The sequence below is a fragment of the Apis mellifera genome, linkage group LG7 (assembly GCF_003254395.2).
Source record: "Apis mellifera strain DH4 linkage group LG7, Amel_HAv3.1, whole genome shotgun sequence".
NCBI classification, from domain to species: domain Eukaryota; kingdom Metazoa; phylum Arthropoda; class Insecta; order Hymenoptera; family Apidae; genus Apis; species Apis mellifera.
In genome coordinates this window covers 10,655,920-10,674,922 of record NC_037644.1, presented here as the reverse complement: position 1 = coordinate 10,674,922, position 19,003 = coordinate 10,655,920, and the positions used below count along the sequence as shown (strand labels likewise).

The window sequence follows — 19,003 nt, the reverse complement described above, 5'->3', positions numbered from 1 at the left end:
CTTATTTTTGTATGATAAAAATTTAAATACAGATAAAAAATCTATAAAATTTAATCAATCTCCTTATAATAATTAATAACTTACTAATAAATAATTTATTCTACAAAAATTTTTTTATTTTACTTAAAATTATTTATTATTATTTATTTTTAATATAAATTTTTTCTTATATTCTTTTTAAAAATGACTAATTTTAATGCTCTAATAACATTATTATATATTGCTGAGATATTAAATCAAATATAAAAAAAAAAAGAAAGTAAAGATCAATGAAGGCATTCAATTATATATATATTTATTGAAAACTTTGTAGCTCAAGGTTATAAAGAACATAATACTGAGACCAAAATTTATTCATCTGTGGTTTTTAGGTCATTGTCAGTGATTTGTGGAATAACTTGTTCTTTTAGGTATTCTATGCATTTTTTCCAATTACGAATATTTTATTTACAATTAGATAAAATCTATTGTAAATAATCTGTCTATATATATATATATATATATATCTTCCTTCAATATAAATATAATATATAATTATGTACATAATTATAAACTGTTTAGTTAAATTGTGAATTGTTATACAATTGAAAAACAAAGGACGAAATAAGAAAAAGCAAGGGAATTAAAAAAAAAAAACAAAAAATAATAACAAAGATAATAATATTTCATAAATATTCGTTCTAAGAATCTATTATCTATCATAGTGTTCAAGGAATTATTTCCACCTTGTAATAAACTACGTTGTACAATTTTTTTTTATAGAATTCAATTTTATTTTAGTTTTATATAGATAACTAAATAAAGTAGTAAAAAGTTAATTGAGAATAGTTTTACTATGCAATTATAAAAAATAGAAAATATATATACATATATAGAAAAAAATTATAAATAATGTATATTTATATTATTAAATTAATATTTTTGAAGAAAATAATATTTTAATTATTGTATTATTAATATTAATATAGAACAAAAATGAAAAAAAAAATGTGTTTATGTATATATATATTTAATTACGTATATTTTAGATCATACTACTACTTTCAAAGCTTTCTAAAAAGGCCGCTAGATGGCAGATTATTCTCGCAATTACAGTTATCAGTTAACATGATATAAGATTGTTGTAAAGACAATGTTCTATCCTTGTCTTGGGGGAGCAAAGTATTCAATGATCGTTTAGTGAGAGTACTGTTGCTGAAGCCCATTATTAATTTAAATCCGCATCCTCGTGTTATCATGTGAGATGCAATTTTTGAAGGCCTCTTTACTTTACAAGAGGCTTACAAGATATATCTCTTATTTTCACAATAAAATCGTGTATTGTGTGAAGATAATAAATAAACATAAATTGATATCACCATTACTTTTTCACCTATTTTTTTATAATCTAATTAAAATTAGGAAATTATTCAAATTATAATTATTTCAATGAAAAGAAATTCAAGTTTTACTTTCAGAAATTTTTTTACTTTCAAGATAAACAATATTAATAAACAAATTTACTATTTATAATTCAGTTAACATAGATTGTTATCTAAATGCTTTTGTAATTAAATAGATAATATGATTGATATAATATTCACAATTGAAAATATTCATTCAGATAAGTTTATATATAATTTAACACGTATCTACTTTTGTTTTACTATTAATCAATATAAAAGCTATTTCCAGAAATTAATTCCATTAGCACAATGTAAATATCCGTAAAAATGTCGTGTCTCGAGAGAATATCTTATTCTCTCTTTCAACGAGAACAAAATAAAAAATTAAAAAGAACAGCTAACTAGTTGATGAAAAAGATAAAAAAGAATTTCTTTTAATGTTTCCACTAATAAGATTTTTTTTTTTCTTTTCCATCGAATCATCATTTTGATCACGATCTACGATTGCATATTACGTTTGCATATTATCCGTAAAAGAGTTAAATATCCATTACTCAACAATATTGTGTAACGTAATACTAACTGTTAGAATAGATAAGTAAACGTCAAATGTGGGCCACCAAACCAGTCCTTCGTCTGCGGTTTTTATTTGTAATATCATGTATGTATTCCATACGTATACAGCGGTTTACATTGAAAATTATCTATTATTTTTTAAAATTTTATTTGCATATAAAAAATATGAATGTGAATTTGAAAACTCTTGCGAGTTATTCTCAAGTAACCACTCGTGTGAATTTGAGAGTAAAACAATTGCTCTTAAAAACTATTTTCAAGCAAATAGACATTGTACCGAGAGTGAAAATTATTGAACAATCATTTTCAACAATTTTCACTTAAAAATATTAAATGTATATATATATAATTTTCAAGAAGGGACTTTCAAAAGTTTACTGTAAATATAAAACATTCGCATCTTAAAAACAGGATATACTTGTATACACAATTTTATTTTGCTTTAAAAAATTTATTGTAGTAAAAATTAATTATATTTATTTGTTATTAAGAATAATGTATTTCGACACGTTATCACGTTATATTTAGATAGAAATAAAAACGTAATTAAATTGTAACCTTCCTTCCTACATAATATAACTTCCGTTTTTAGATCGATCTAGTAATAGTAGAAAACATTGTACAGGTAACAAAATTAGGTACAAAAGAATCGATAAGATTGCAAAGCGGATGTCAAGAGTTAATTACTAATAACGTTTAATCAAGGAAGCTACTAATTAGATTCATCTTCCTAATTATTACATAATAAGTGATGATTAAATGCAAATTCATCATTTTGCATTCATCAATTTTACTTGAAATTATAAACTAATTAATTTTTAAGATAAAAAGATTGATATAATACTTCAATATATTTAAAGAAATCAGAATTAGAATTTTTATTAATCCTAGGATATAGAAGGATAAATGATATAAAGATAAAAATGTCATATAAATAAAAAACAATAATTTTATTCAAGAAATCATATTCTTGAAATAACAATCTGAAGCATTCAAGATATATAAGTTATATTATCTAGAAAGAGCAGTGACATAATTAATTAGGACATATGTCACAGATGTGTGGACCTGTGAAATCATTTTGTGTTGGTAATTTGTTGGACGATGATGAGCCAAGTCTGTCTAAATAACATGCGTCAGACACGTCAATCAAAATAATCAACAGAATTCAATCATTTTCAACAATAAAACCAATAATTATGGATTATTTCTTTTTAATTTTCAAATATTTGTTTCAAATCTTTTTTTGTACGAATTTCTTAATTTTCTCATTTTTATCAATTCTTATTAACATATGATTCTAAATTAGAAAATAATATTTTCAATCAAATAAAAGTTTTCTTTTTTTAAAAAAAATTTTATTTTACAATTACTATATCATTTGATATTTAAACATGAATGAAAAAAAATCTCTTTTTTATTCTACCACATAGTTATATTTAATTCTCTCATTTAATTTCTTCTTCTGGTATGTGTATAATTATAAAATACTGCAGCTTGATATTGACTTGTTATATTAAATTATGTTGCATATGGCGCCAATCAACTGACGATGTAAACAAATCATTCATCAAATTCAACTTGATTTCTAACAAATGCCTTGTATAAAGTTGTGCAATAATGTTTGCTTCTATTTGAAGTCATATTTCAATATTCAATGTAAATTTTATCACCTATTTTTGCTTATACATAATTCATTGTTATTCTATATTTAAAAATGGTAATTTTTATTCTTTCCAATACTTTTTCTATTACATCATTATTTAATTGTTTCATTAGAAAAGAAGATTCTTTTTCTAGAATCAGAAAAAAAGATATAAAAATAAAATAAAATAAAAATTACTATTATATTATAAAAAGAATTGTAACGATAACTATAGTTCTTACATCTAATTAAGGATTGAATAAAACAAATTTCTAATTTTAAAATTTTAATCATACCAATATTAATAGTTATGATATATTCTTTTAAAAATAACGACTAGGGAGAAGTTATCACTGAATTTATCATTAAAAATGTTTCAATAACTCGTGATTATTATTATTCCTTATCATACACAGAGTCTCGAAAGTTTAAATTTATGTCAATTAGAAAGAATTCATTTCGAGGGATTGAATGGAAACCTTGATAATGAAATATGAATGAATAGTCCGAACCAGTATTAAATAATGATTCAAAGTCACGTAACCATCAAATGTGAAAATGTTCAGCTTCATAGAGAAATTATAAGTACGAGGAAACGACACGACAAACCTACCTAATATTCTATTTCTTACAAATATTTAAATGACATTTTTATTGAACTTTTTAACAACTAATTAAAATTATCGAACTTCGTTTATTACCAAAAATTTTTGAAATAATTAAATAAAACCAAATTACAATATTCGTTTATTCCAAACACTTGCAACAAATACTTGTTATCAAATACTTACGTGATAATATTACACTCATTGTCAGATGGCTTCGATTAATACGTCACTGGTGCCTGATCCGGAAGTGGAGGCGTCTTATAAACGTCAAGGTTATTTCTATCTTCTATGTTTCTAAAATTCAACTATATATTTTTTAACAGAGGTGTTCACATAGAATACAAGCGCTTATTCCCAACAACAATTACTTTTAAAGATATTTTTCCATCCATCTAATTTATCTCTTCACGCATCTTTTTCCAATTATCATAACAGAGATCCAAAATATCATAAATCAAAAAGAAACTTGAAATTTCAATTCGTATTCTATTATTGTTCAATTTTTGAACACTCGATATTTCGAATACTCGATATTGTTAGTCGAAAACAATCGAGATATTATTTCAAGAAAGACAGTTTCGTTCCTTTGAAAATTGATTTGTACAATGGTCGTAAGACACGTATGCCGAATTCAGCAAGCGTGTCATTGGCGAACAACCTACGCCAACTACTCGCACGAAATACTTAACTAGCAGGAACCTTGGACGGCAATCAGCAGCTGAGTGACTTTAATAATCGTATAGACCATCTGTTCAACTGTAATACACGTCAGAGAATGTTCCGGGACTCTTGTGAAATCGTATCTGCAAAATCTGGAAACGTTGTGCTGTACTTGCATTATTCTGAAATTAATTAATTCCGTTCCAACGCGTTCCTCGGGAATTGAAAACATGCAAATTTCCAAAAATGAATGATTTTTCCCAACTATGTCAAAATTATATTGTTGCAACAAATGAAGAGGTATTTATTTATAGCAAGAAATATGTGGAAGACGTTTTGGCCTATTCTAGAGGCCAAAAGAAACACAAAATATATAGGAAAATATCGGTTGAAGTTTGTTTATTGACAGGTACACATTGGAACGAAAAATCCAAGTTCAAATTTGATGATTTAATTCCATCATCGTGTGATGAAACTATTAACATTAACTTTTACAATTATATTTTCATGTTATTTTTCTATTTTATATTCCAATAACGAATATTTCTAATAATAAATGTTCAATTCATAGATTATTCTATACTATTTTATCCGAAGAATGTGTCTTACATAATATTGGAATTGTAATAATTCTGAAATACAACTCGCCTACATTTTTTCATCTCTCTTGAGAAAAAAATGTTTAGAAAAAAAGTATAACCTAGAAATGAAGTTCAACATACGAGGTCTAGTGGTACATTGACCAGAAATGTTTGTAATCTGTTCATACATTGATCATGGATATAAGCAGAATCCGTACTGGAACGTCTTATAAAAAATTCCTGAACAAGCAGAGGCAAACAATTACGGAATTTTTCACTCAACATTCATAGATACTCGTTTGATATGCAGGAAGTAAATTTTAAAACTCGAAGAACGTTTAAACAAAATTTCTTACCCGCATCAACTGTATATTTTACTTAATCCGACTATAAATAAAATCTTTACAGAGGAGGAACGAGACAAAATCTTCAATTTGAAAAATGATTGTGGATGGAGTCAAATAGAACTCTGCCTTTCCAAAATCTTTATTCTTTAAAAAAAAGAAAAAAATCATTAAAACTTATAATAAAATTCTCTAATTAAATACAGTATTATATTCTATAGTGATTGTATAAAATATAATATGCAAAAATATTCATAACACTTTTTAATTTAATCTAATAGAATAACATAAATAAAATCACTAGATTAAAAAAAGGAGAAGAAGATTGAATACAAATTTTCCTTGCATTACGTAGAAGTAGCTCCACGTGCAATTGAAAACACATGACAAAGAATGATGGACGAAGCATCAGGGAAAAGGAGGTCAATTAAAATATATTGCCTCCCAACGGCATCATCCACCATCTTATGTATTTAACGATACTTTGAGCTGACGATAATCGGTGCACACTCGTGACGATTTGCATAATGGCCAACGAGTAGTATCGGCGAATTAAACGAAAACAATCAATGCGAAGAAATGGGAGCGAACGGGATGGAGGGATAGATTTTTCAAGGATTGACGACGCCATCGAAAGAAATGGCCATCTTTTCGAAAGCATGAGCAACGAGTTCGTTACGTTTAAACGACTTTGTGCAAACCTTTTGTACGCGCCGACGGATTTATATTCGTGTTTCATAAGACGAGAAGGAGAACGATTGTGACCACAAATAAACTTCACGTATAATCGTGTAATATAATATATTCGTATGGGCGTAAAGATCCTTTTCATTTGTTTTTGTATTTTATGCTCTCGCTTGTCTCTTTCGATGTATATATTATTATACTTATTATATTTGCCTCTTGAGGTGTTAGTATATTAGGAGACAGAGAATCGAATTTCTAAAGGCTTCGAAACAAGAGGCAAAAGTTGGTATGCAGAGATATTGGTTGGAGACTTGATAAATAAGTCTAGTTACGAGGGATTTAAAATTGAGTTATATGAAACGGTCATCAATCAAATTGTGAAGAATTAATTAATTTTAAAATCGTGATATAAATAAATTTATATTACTCGATACATATTATTGTACTATTAATTATTATATTATTTTATACGTTTATAATCTTATATCTCTAATTTCATTAATTTAATTTAAAAAAGAAATTATGTTTAATAATAAAGTTTAAATAATAAATATGATATGAAATTATCATTTCACAAGAATAATTTCTTCTCGAAATGAAATATTTAAGAAATATTCTTTGACGTTTATGGGCTTAGTTGCAGTAAGTCAAATTTCATTTGTCTATTTTCTTGTTTTATAAATTAAAACGTTAGAACACGTTTTCTAATCAGTTTTTTCAAGCTTTTGTAACACGTTTTTATCATAAACAAAGAAGATATAAAATGTGAACGAAACCGTGGAACGGAAGTTCATGAATATTCATGGTCATGAAAGATAGAAAAAGACGGGGGGAGGGGAGGGAAAAATATCGATAAATAGACTGTATACCGCGTTACAGGGCATCGAACTTTTACTTTCAATTGAATGTTGCACACATATGTTGCAACATTTACTTTCCAGTAGACCGACTACGATTCGATAAATACCAATATAAATATCGATGTATTCGAAATAGCTATTGCAAAAAAAAAAAAGAAAAAAAAAATTAAGAAACTATATAACGTGTTTAATTTTACCAAATTTTTTTACCAAGTGACTTTTGAACGAGAAAACATCTTTTTTAATTTAATAAAGAAAATCGATCGATCATGAAGAAGAAATACAGAACACGATAAAATATATCAATTTCAATTTCAAATATTATATTAGAAAAAAAAAAACAAGCAATTAAATAAGACATGTATTGTGTAACGTGTTAATATGAAATGAATAACGTAAGCAATTCAGTTTAGAAAATGACAAAAACTATGATGTTTGTAAAAATACAGAAATCTGTAGTTGAAGTTGAAATAGGATAAGAAAGGATTGGGCAATTGAATTCCTTCAGCCAAATTGGTAAAGTTTACTTTTAGATTCATTTCGAAGAATTGCACTTATTAACGAGAAAAGCTTTAGGATTAAGCCTTTTCTTATTTTTATTTCTTCGGTATTGCATCATCTTTCTCTGCATATCTGCATATCTGCATATCTTTTCTCTATTTATAATAAAATCTTATATTGTTACAAGAGAGATATAATTATATAAATGGAGGATTAAGAAGATAATCGCATTCTCTGAAAATGATTTATTAGGTAGTAAAATATCTCTGGCATTGTTCAAATTCTCGGCCAATTAAATAACTTCTTTGATTATTTAATATTGATTAATTTTTCAATTGAAAATTTAATAATAAAAAAAAAACGTTTGATTCAACGCAAACTATTTTTAGAAAATAATGCGATTCACGCTAATTGATTTCTAAACTTTCCAGATACTTTACAATTAATTATTTTCGACAATCTTTTTCTTTTGTTTTTTTTAAAACAATTAATTAAATAAATTTGAATACTCTTTTGATAAAATCTGATAAAATATGTATTATTTCCAATTTATGTTGTTGGAAAACAACGATTCGATATGAATTGTCAGAGATTTGAAAATGTAAGAGATTTTTGAAGATGAATGCTCCAGAATTGATCCAGCAAAGTTTAGAGCATTAGATGAATATCAAATTTCCGCGAGTTTTCATTTCTTAACGCGTTAAGTGGCATGTGGGTCACTGGCGACTTGCGTTAAAGGTAAACAAAATAGCTCCGCCATTTAACGTGTTAACATTTGCGATAATGAGGTTATCTTTGGTATGACAATTATATTTTTATCTCTATTTTTAGAATTGAACTTCTTCTATTGAAAAAGAAAAACAATTATGATGCAAAGATCTTCCCTAAATTCGAGAAAGAATGTTTTTAATTATCTAACTAATTTAAAATTTTTTAAATATCTAGATTTAATTTTTTCAACTCTTCGAGATTCTTAAAAAAGCACCGGTTTTTAAAAAGATTACCAAAATTATATTATATACTTTTTAATTCTGTATTAAATCACTTTGATGATTGATCTTGTTTGGAACATTGGAATCGAAAATCGTAGAGAGAAATGTTAAATATAGGATGTAATAACAGTTTGATTATTATGTGTCTTATCCATTATCGAATTCTGACGTCATTTCCTATGACAGATCCCCTGTCGTGCACAGGCCAGACAAATGAACGATCACTGCTGCAACTCCTAAAATCCACCGTGTAAACCAATCATCACCGTTCCAGCCATTAAGTCGACTTTCCGTCGTATCTGGTTTCTGACTCATTGCTTGCTTAGGTTGGTCAGAAAGGAAATAAACCAGTAAACTGGTATTTTAAGGGACATAAATTCCGCGGCAAATTTGCGGTACATTTGAAAAGATCGAATCAACATTAAGCTCATCATTCACGGTAATTAACCTTTTTTCATTTGAAATGTTTAATTTATACTGGCAACTATGTTAATACTAGATTACATTTTTATTTATTAAATTATTTAAATTTCTGAATATGTTCATTTCCTTCCTTTCATTATCATTTTACAAAGAATTTAAAGCATTGAATTATTTCTTAAATAAATTGAAATAATTTAATTATCTTTTTTTTGTTCAACTTTATGTCATAAAACTTAAGATTTACCTTGCAAAGTATTAAAAAAAAGTACTTAGAAATTTTTCAAACTCAAATAAATACCAAAAATTCATTAACAAAATATAAATTAAATATTATAAAATTAAATAATCTAAGATATGAATGTAAAAATGAATAAATTTTCGAATAAAGACATTCCAGCTCAAGAGAACGAGGCACGCAATTATTTAATCACCAATGTATGCAATTATTTATTTTACAATCATTTTCCAAACAATCAAAACATACGTGCGAGAATTCAATGAGAATCACCGAGGAACGGGATATGATCATTGTCGAAGACGTGTTTTTTTATTCTCGAAAAAAAAAAAAAAGAAAAAAAAGAAATCTACGGTGAACCACGAAAAACTTGAAGAAAAATATATTTCTTATGCAGCGTGTCCGAGTTCTACCTCTAAAAAATATTTTCACAGGGTATATTTAGATTTCCATTGTGCGCGAGTAGTACATTAATCTGACATCTTCATGCGAAACAGCAACGTGCCATAAACTTGGAAACCTACTTGAAAACAAAGTCTGCCCTCTTTTTCGTTCCTTCCTTGGGGGATGTTGAGAGAATGTAACGTTTGAAAGTAAAACTTTCGAAGAATGTTGCCATTGAGAATACTCGAATCTTTTACAATTATAGAGAATATACGTTTGAAATTAATTTTCACCTCTCGTATACAATGCGAGGAAAAAAAATATTCTCCAGTGAAACTCGCGAGAGATTTCACTCTCGAATGGATCTGCACCCCTACAGGTTAAAAATGTCAGACCGGTTGTATCCGGTTAATAGGAGACCGGTTACCTAATCAAATTTATTATATTATTCGATAATCGGTTATTAATAGATGTTGATGCATGTTTGTGCAAATTTGAATTTACAAAATTTATAGATCGTATGATACGAGATATAAAAGATATAGCATATATATATAAATAATACGAGAATATGAATATGAATATGAAATATATTTCGAAATTTAGAATTCTGAAGTGATAATATAGATAATATTTAATTGTGAATATCATTTAAGATTGAAGCGAATTTAATTAGATACATACTGGTTCGTCACAGAATACTTCTTGGCTTTCTTGCAATTTTGTATCGCGGAATTATCTGCCAAGAAAATAATTTATTGTGCCTTCCTATTATTAAAAATATATATAAATACGCGAAAATTTGAATTCAAAAGTCGAAAGGATATAGAAGAAAGAAAATATGATACGCAGGATGGATAGATAACGTTTCCTTTATTTTTTAAGTTTCGTTTCAACTAACAAAGAATATTATATTTTTATTCAATTATGAAAGCAATTTAAAATCAATCGTCTTTTTATTATGTAATTAATAACAGGAATAATAGAATAATTATTGAATTCATCGAAATTATCTTAGAAAATAAAATTCGATGGAAGTTATTTTTTGAAATGGAATATTTATAGAAGAAAATATATGTTGATAGAAAATTTTGTATATTTCATAGGAAATAGTTTTTCTACTATTATCGATTTCCATGAAATTATTTCAACATAAAAAGAATCGCGTGTGCATAATTTCACGAGAATGAAAAAACGAGAAATATAAGGAAACATGTGAACGAACCGAGCGAACGTAATTTTTATTTGATATATAATGTAATGTAAGATAAGGTTGAATACATGTTCAAATATTGACAAATGTAATAACAAATTCTTCAGATTTCCATTATTGGAACTAATATGAGTATACAATATATTTGTGTTCGTTTGAGGATACTTATTTTAATTATTAATTGAAATTAATTTATTAAGAGGATTAATCAAATTAAAAAAAATCGACAAGCATCCTGGATAAATGAAAATAAGACAGTATCGTTAAAAGTGAACAATTTTCACCCCCGTATATCTGTATTTCGCAATTTAACACAAATTCGAACCAGAAAAGCGTGTCTAATGAAACCATCAACCGTGAAAGAAATCAATAAACGACACGTTACTATAATTCTACATCGTAAAAATATTTTCCTATTTAAATATTTACTTTTATAAAGAGAGACGTCTTCTATATCCATATTATTCCACGACTTTATTTATTTCTCTCCATCCCTTCTTGTGTTCATTTTCATGAAATATAATATTAAGATCATTAGAAGAAACTTTTTAAGTATGATAAATAATGAGTTACAATAAAATGCCACTTTATAAAATTATTAAATTGCAATCTAAATACCTTCTGTAATTAAATAATAATTTTATCTAAAAAGAAAAATGTAATAAAGTTTTTCTACATCTATTCATGTTTATATCGTTTAAAGAAATTTTAATATATTGTAATATGGAAGGTGTGCACGTCTAACAACTATTTCTTGAGAAACAGGGAACGAGAAAAAAAGTATTGCACATTTATGCATAGCAATGCATATACAGATATGCAAAGTAAGTAAATGATCTATATTTTTAACTATAGTCAAACCTTAATAATTCAAATTTCAAGGATAAAAATAAATATTCATAAAATATGGAAATTTTTGTCTTATCGAATTCTTCGAAATGAAAGGGATTTAATAAATAATAATTTAGCAAAAGTATTAAAATTTTTCCAATTATAAATAGTCACAAAAAGAAATTTACAAGTGTTATCTTCTATTTTTGATTTAATTCTAATAAAAAGAGAAAAGAAGATGTTATATATCAGAAGAGAATAAACAAAAATACAGTCTTACAAAGATTTTAATTTTTATAAATAAAATCTTTCTATCTTTTATTGTACATTTATTTATTTATTTATTTTAATATAATCTTTTTATTCTTTATAAATAAATTAGTAAAAAAACTCAATTAAATATATTGTATCAAATTTTAATGACAACTTTGATGACTATGACAATTGTATAAAATTACATAAAGTTTTAAAGCACAAATCTGATTTGAATAAAAATTAAATTTTTTTTTAAACGTAAAACAATTTCTGGAAAGAAAAACATGATCAACGTAGTCATAGAGATTCGAGTGTATTTGCAATAGTTCAAGATCGGCCTTTATTCTATAGTCAATTCCAATACTATCGAAATGTCGAACGGTGAAACTATGCGAAGAGAACCGAGCGGAGTCTGGAAATCGTGTCTTGCGTGTTACCAAGAAGAACCTAATTGTAAGATTAATTCAATGATACATTTTATGAAGATTTTATAGCCTAAATCGAAACTTGAGCTAAATATTCAAACGATATTTATATATATACATATATATTTTTTTTTTGACTTGCTTGTCGCAAATGAAAAACTGTACACATACACGTTTATAAATTATATTTATTGTGAAAAAAAAAATAAATCATAAATAACGTAATAAATTAAATAACAAAAACACGTGTTGAATACGAATTTCAAAAACTTGAAAATATTTGTTCGTGTAAAAGATTTTGAAGAAAATGTATTTATATTGTATTGTTTGTTTAAAATAGAAAGATCATAAATATTGATAAAGAAAAAGTTGAATATTATTATTATTATTATTTTAATAATTCTATTTCCAAGAATACATCATTAATACAATCAAATTTTAATTTTTAAATTCTCGATATATGAATTCAAAATCTCATTTTATATATTTTTATATATTCATCAAATAAATTATATTTAAGTCGAAAGTGTCTAGATTTAATTTCGAAATTCTTCGTAAACAACAATTTTTATACCTACGTAATATACGTGTAGGTGTAGGTATTCGCTGACATTTTAAATTTCACTTTCTTTAAAAAAAAAAAAAAAAATATGTTCGTTCGTCTCTTTCATCCCGCTTTATTTGTAACGTTACTCGAGTCTATATCATCGTTAAGAAAATTATAAGATTTCACTAGGCGAAGTTGCGATCAAACGAAATTTGATTAATCGCGAATTTGATTAACGCGCGCGAGAAGAAATGATTTCGCGCGTACATTAAGCGTGCACCGCATTATACACCAATGGGAATGAAATTCGTGTGAAAGTATCGCTCGATTATTAAGAGGTAAAAGCGTCCAAACAGATGATTGACTCGATAATAATATCGATTGCAATTCCCTCGACGGTCACCCTTCAACTTTGTTCACCCCCATACCAGGAAAAAAAATCGATATTACCTGCTTTATTTATATCCAAGTCTCTTCTGCGGGGGCGAATTAGCGAGAAAACATGATGGAACGAATCCGAGGACCTTGTAACGAGAAGAACACATCCATTTCTAACAATTTCAAAGCAGAATTGCTTATAAAATTATTGATTTAAATAATACGATGAAAAAAATATAATTTTTATACGTAATTTAATTTTATTTATATCATGCATAACGATTCAAAAATAGATTTACTTTCATTTTATTTCAAAAAAGAATAATCAAATTTTAATTTAAAAAAAAATAATAATCTTTAACAAAATTTAATTTCATAAATATTCATCAAATAATGCAGGTAAATCATATTTTGATCACCAATAATCTTAATCGCTTATATTTTATCGATACTTTTTCCTGTCTTATACCGTTTTATATAATAATTCATTTTCATGTGTATATTGCACGCAATAAATCAAAAATCAAATCTACATCCATCCTTTGAAAATCTTGAATCGAAAAAAAAAAAATTGAGGAAAATGGAGGTAAAAAAATGCGATTAGTAAAAACGTCTTGCAATCTGACGCTTCTAGATTTTCCTCTCATTCACCCTGCCAAAAAGTTTTACTATCCGTCTAGACACTGTTGACATTCAAGACTGCCTTATTACTTTAGCATCGCTGATGCAAGATCGCGGCGCCAAGTTTTGTTCCTACACAATCGGGCACACGTTCACAATGCGCGCATGCAATCCTCACCGATATGCTTCTATAAAATCATTCTAGCCTCGCACGTGTAGATTTCATGTCTCGACCACAAGCGAACGCAGTCTACAATTCATTTGCATTCTCGAATATGCGATGTTTCGCGTTCGTTGTCGCGGATGACTATTACCAACAACACGAGTCTTACGTGACTCGACCATCGTAATGCATATATCTATTATGATATAGAATGTTCGAATATAAACTAAATAATTTATAGATAATATAAATATAAATATATGTATATGTATATATTTAATTAGATTATAATATTAGAAATATAAAAAATAAATGTTTAGATCTCTTTCTATTTCGATTATATAGTTTAATACTCGATGTATTAATAAGTCACATTTTAAAAACACGTGTTAAAAATATAGGATAAAATATTAGAAATTTTTATATTATTTTTTTATAATACGAAATTAATAATTAAATTTAATTTGTGCGAATATTATATATTTATTGGTACGATCTTTCGAGGAATCAAGAATAATAACACAATCTTTTAACGCAAGTATCGAATGTTAGCTTACGTTGAAAACGCACTTAAAGCAGCGTAGTAACGTTCAAATTCCTGATAATGATTAATGTTAAAATTATCTCCCTCGTTTAAAATAGCGTAAGAGATTGAAATTCATGGGTCCTTGTTTATATCCCTCGTATCTTGCGCAAAATATACTCCAATTATCCACAGTTATAGCTTTGTTATAGGTTTTAATTAAATAATTTTCATAAAAAATAATTTAAAAAAAATTTCGATTAAATGTAACGTAAACAAAGCCAACATAAAATCAACGAAAAATATTGTGAGTCAATTTTATTAATTCAAATAAAGTTACAGTACTATACTATATATGCGCGTTCGTTATGATATGTTGCGAATTAATTATTAATGCTTCTGAAATCGAGGTGACCGTGTTAGAAATTTCTTTCAAGACGTCTGCACGAAATCTAATAAGAACGGTTGCCAAAACGCGTTACCAAGTATTCCCGTGCGTCTAATATACACAAGAACGCTTTCTTCGGCGCAACAGATATATAAACCCAATTCGTCTCGTACGTCTATTCTTACGTTCATAAGGTTATTTACACTCGGTGTCTGACACCATTTTGGTAGCAAGGCACAGTAGTCGGGCCAAACGGTACTATACTTCTCTCGCTAAACCACGTAAACGCGCCACGGAAGAATCAAGCCGATAAATGCTCTCGATCGCTGTTCACCTTGACCAGAAGCTAATTAAAAAAGTTACTATCGATGCAAAATACGAGTATACATTCTAAATCGAAAGAGTCCAATTAATGATAGCCCGCAGCGAAATATATGCGAAAATACTACTTCGATTCGAAATGTTATCGTCGCCGATTACTCGTCCATGTGAAAACGCATGCGACGAGATAACGGTAAAGAGTTCGATTCATGTATCTCGTGTTTCGAAAACCGCGAAACAGCGGCGGCACTGGCGCGCGATATCGCGTAACGAAAAGAAATACATTGCACCAACTAGTAGATGTATACTACGTAACACGTAGTACATTCGATAATTCTAACGATAGAATACACTTGAACTTGTATATATATATATGAGAAATCTTGCTCTTGTGTTTAAATTTCGTGTTTCGTATCGTGTTTAAATATCCGCATTTACATCGGCCAATTCTTTGATATTTGTATACATAGAGGATGTATGGAGAACGTCAAATACAATTTATCAGATATAATGTCAACGACTTACCGATTTCGTTCGATTATTAGGCCAATGATAACACATTTGATACATTCACTATATCACACTTTATATCTCTATGAAACTTTCACCGTGAACTCGCGAATAATTAAGTTGACGATTAATAATTAAGAAAACCACCGCGAAAACGATATCAACCGTTCGAAAGACCGTAAGGAACTGGCCAGTGGCCGCAACCCCACCACGCTGTATACCGTCGTCGAGGATGCCAACAAATGTAAACACCGCTACAGCTGATCGTTGTAACATATATATATACATATATATGCGTAAGTAAGTGTATATTAGTGGTTTACTACCCCCAGTGCAGCTAATCACATCTGCATGTGCGTATAATGTAAGTTTATGTTCATACTATGTAAATTAAATTATATATACAAACATATTTATATATAATATATCTATAATATATAAAGTAATATAATTATATATAATATATTTATATTACATATATATTTTTTTTATATTAAAAGTTTATTATATTATTACTTTATAATATAATTTTATTGCATATTAGAACTTTATGTAGAATTTTTTATAAATTGTACAAAAATAATATTAAATTATAAATATAAATTATAAATAATATTAATAGATACACATTGTTAACAAGATTTGAGATATATTCAAGAACAATTTATTATTTTTGAATTTAAATAAATTTTAGAGTTTTTTTTTTTGAAATAATTATAGCTGAGGAATATTTCAAATTTCAAATAATAATAATAACAATAATAAATAAAACTTTCTATAATTTATTGCCATTTATAAAAAAATAAATTTTTTATAATATATTTAGAAACCAAATAAACAAAAATAAAAAATTGGAAAAAAATCTGTCTTGTTGCTACAATTTTCTCTAATTTATTTAAAGGATTAATAATGGAAGATTAATAATTTCTTTTAAAAAATAATATGCATCGAAAATTAATAAAAAAACAAATTTGTGATTGATTTTTGAGACACACTATTGTTAACAATTTTCTCGTGTCATTTATCAAAATTTGATTGAATCAAATCAGATTGTGATTATCGACTTTAATATTTTGAAATAAAAAGCAACGGATCAAATTTTATATCGAATTTGAAATATTATCATATTTCAAATCGATCATTTGAATTAACATAATATGTTAATTAATTAAATATTTTTATTTATAGTTATTATTAATAAAAATAATTTAATTTTTTAAAATAAATAAAAAATTATGAATTTTTTATAATGAATTATTATTTTTATATATTCTTTTATTATATTTACATATATAAATAATTTAATTCATAAAAATTCTGTTTTTTTATTGCATAATATCTGTACGATATTATTAAATATATATCTATAAATTTTAATAATTTTTTTTTTCTAAATTTAATTAAAAATTGATTGATTTTTATTATAAAAGAATATAAAAATTAATATGAATAATAAAAAAAATTTATTATTAAATTTATTATTAATTATTATAAATTTATATAAGTTATTTTATTAAAGTATATAGTTCATAATATTACATATAATATAATATGTAAAAAAATAAATACAATTTAAATAAAAATATAGATATTCTTATTTTACAGAAAATATTACAGAATTTATTTTTAGAATATTACATATCTCAATATATAAATGCAATATTTATTAATATATTTTTTTCTTAAATTATTAGTCATAAATATATAGTAATAAGGTAATTATATATACTACAAATTTATTTTATTTTTTATTATTTTTATTATTACTATTTATAATATAAGAATTTTTTCAAAAAAAAAATATATTTATACATTAACAATCAAATTGAGATTCATGTATTGACTTAACACTTTTTAATTATAAAAACTATAACTAATTAACATATTAATTATGAAAAATATATATAAATAAATATAAATATATACATATTTTAAATTCAATATTATTTACTTAGTTACATATTATTATGGACAATGATATAATTTTTAATCTTCAAATTAAAAGCAATTGTTTATTAAGATAATTAATTGTTTATTTGTATATATATATATATATAATATTTGTATATACATCTGCATATATATACAAACATTTTTAATTTTATACATTTTTATATATGATATATTAAAATAATCATTTTTATAATATTAATTTCATATTAATTTCTAGTAATAAAATATTTATTACTATTACTATTATAATTATTATTAAATTTGTGCAAATTCTCTTTAAATTCTTTAAACAATAGCAATACTTTTGACTTAATGTAAGTAACATTCAACAAATTAGCATTTACCATTATTTTTAATCTTATATCTAATTTATCACAATCAAATATTTAATTATATATAATTATATCTATATAAATTATTATATAGATTATATTTATTTTTCATAAAATTTCGAAAAAATTAAAATTTACAAAAAATATAAAATAATAAACTAAAATGAATAAAAAAACTTTGAAATATATTCAATTTCAATTAGATTCTTATATATTTTTATATTATTTTTATTTCTTTTTCAAATCAAAAACACAATTTATTTTTACTAATAATTTTAAGTGTGAAATTTAAAGGAATGTATATAATACTGGTTTTAATTATTATTGATAAAATTAGTTTTTATACAGAAATTTTATGATTCATATATAGAAATTATTTTGTAACTAAATGACTCAATTGATGAATCAATTATTTAATATTTTAAATATGATTATATCATATAATCATCAAAATTCATATTTCAAATAAAACTTGAAAGAATACAATTATTATATTTTTTTTTATATTAACTAATTATTTTATATGTAAATATATATATATATATATATATATATATACTATTGTTTTCATAATGTGCTTAACACATTGAATTTGTTAAAATGTATAATATCAATTAAAATATGATTTAAATATTATATATTAAATAATATCAAATAATATT

The 19,003-nt window shown here is 25.3% G+C and overlaps 1 protein-coding gene and 1 non-coding gene across 2 annotated transcripts in view; one reads left to right on the top strand and one right to left on the bottom strand.

The window, feature by feature from the left end:
• Positions 1–16,244, bottom strand: part of LOC412810 (V-type proton ATPase 116 kDa subunit a) — a 34,576-nt gene extending 18,332 nt beyond the window's left edge. The window contains exon 1 of the mRNA XM_006565470.3: positions 16,072–16,244. The gene's annotated coding sequence lies outside the window, so the exon portion shown is untranslated. The remainder of the gene's footprint in view (positions 1–16,071) is intronic.
• Positions 1,137–1,260, top strand: LOC113218915. The gene has a single exon (XR_003305082.1). It is a non-coding gene; the product is annotated as a U4atac minor spliceosomal RNA (small nuclear RNA).
• Positions 16,245–19,003: the final 2,759 nt, after the last annotated feature.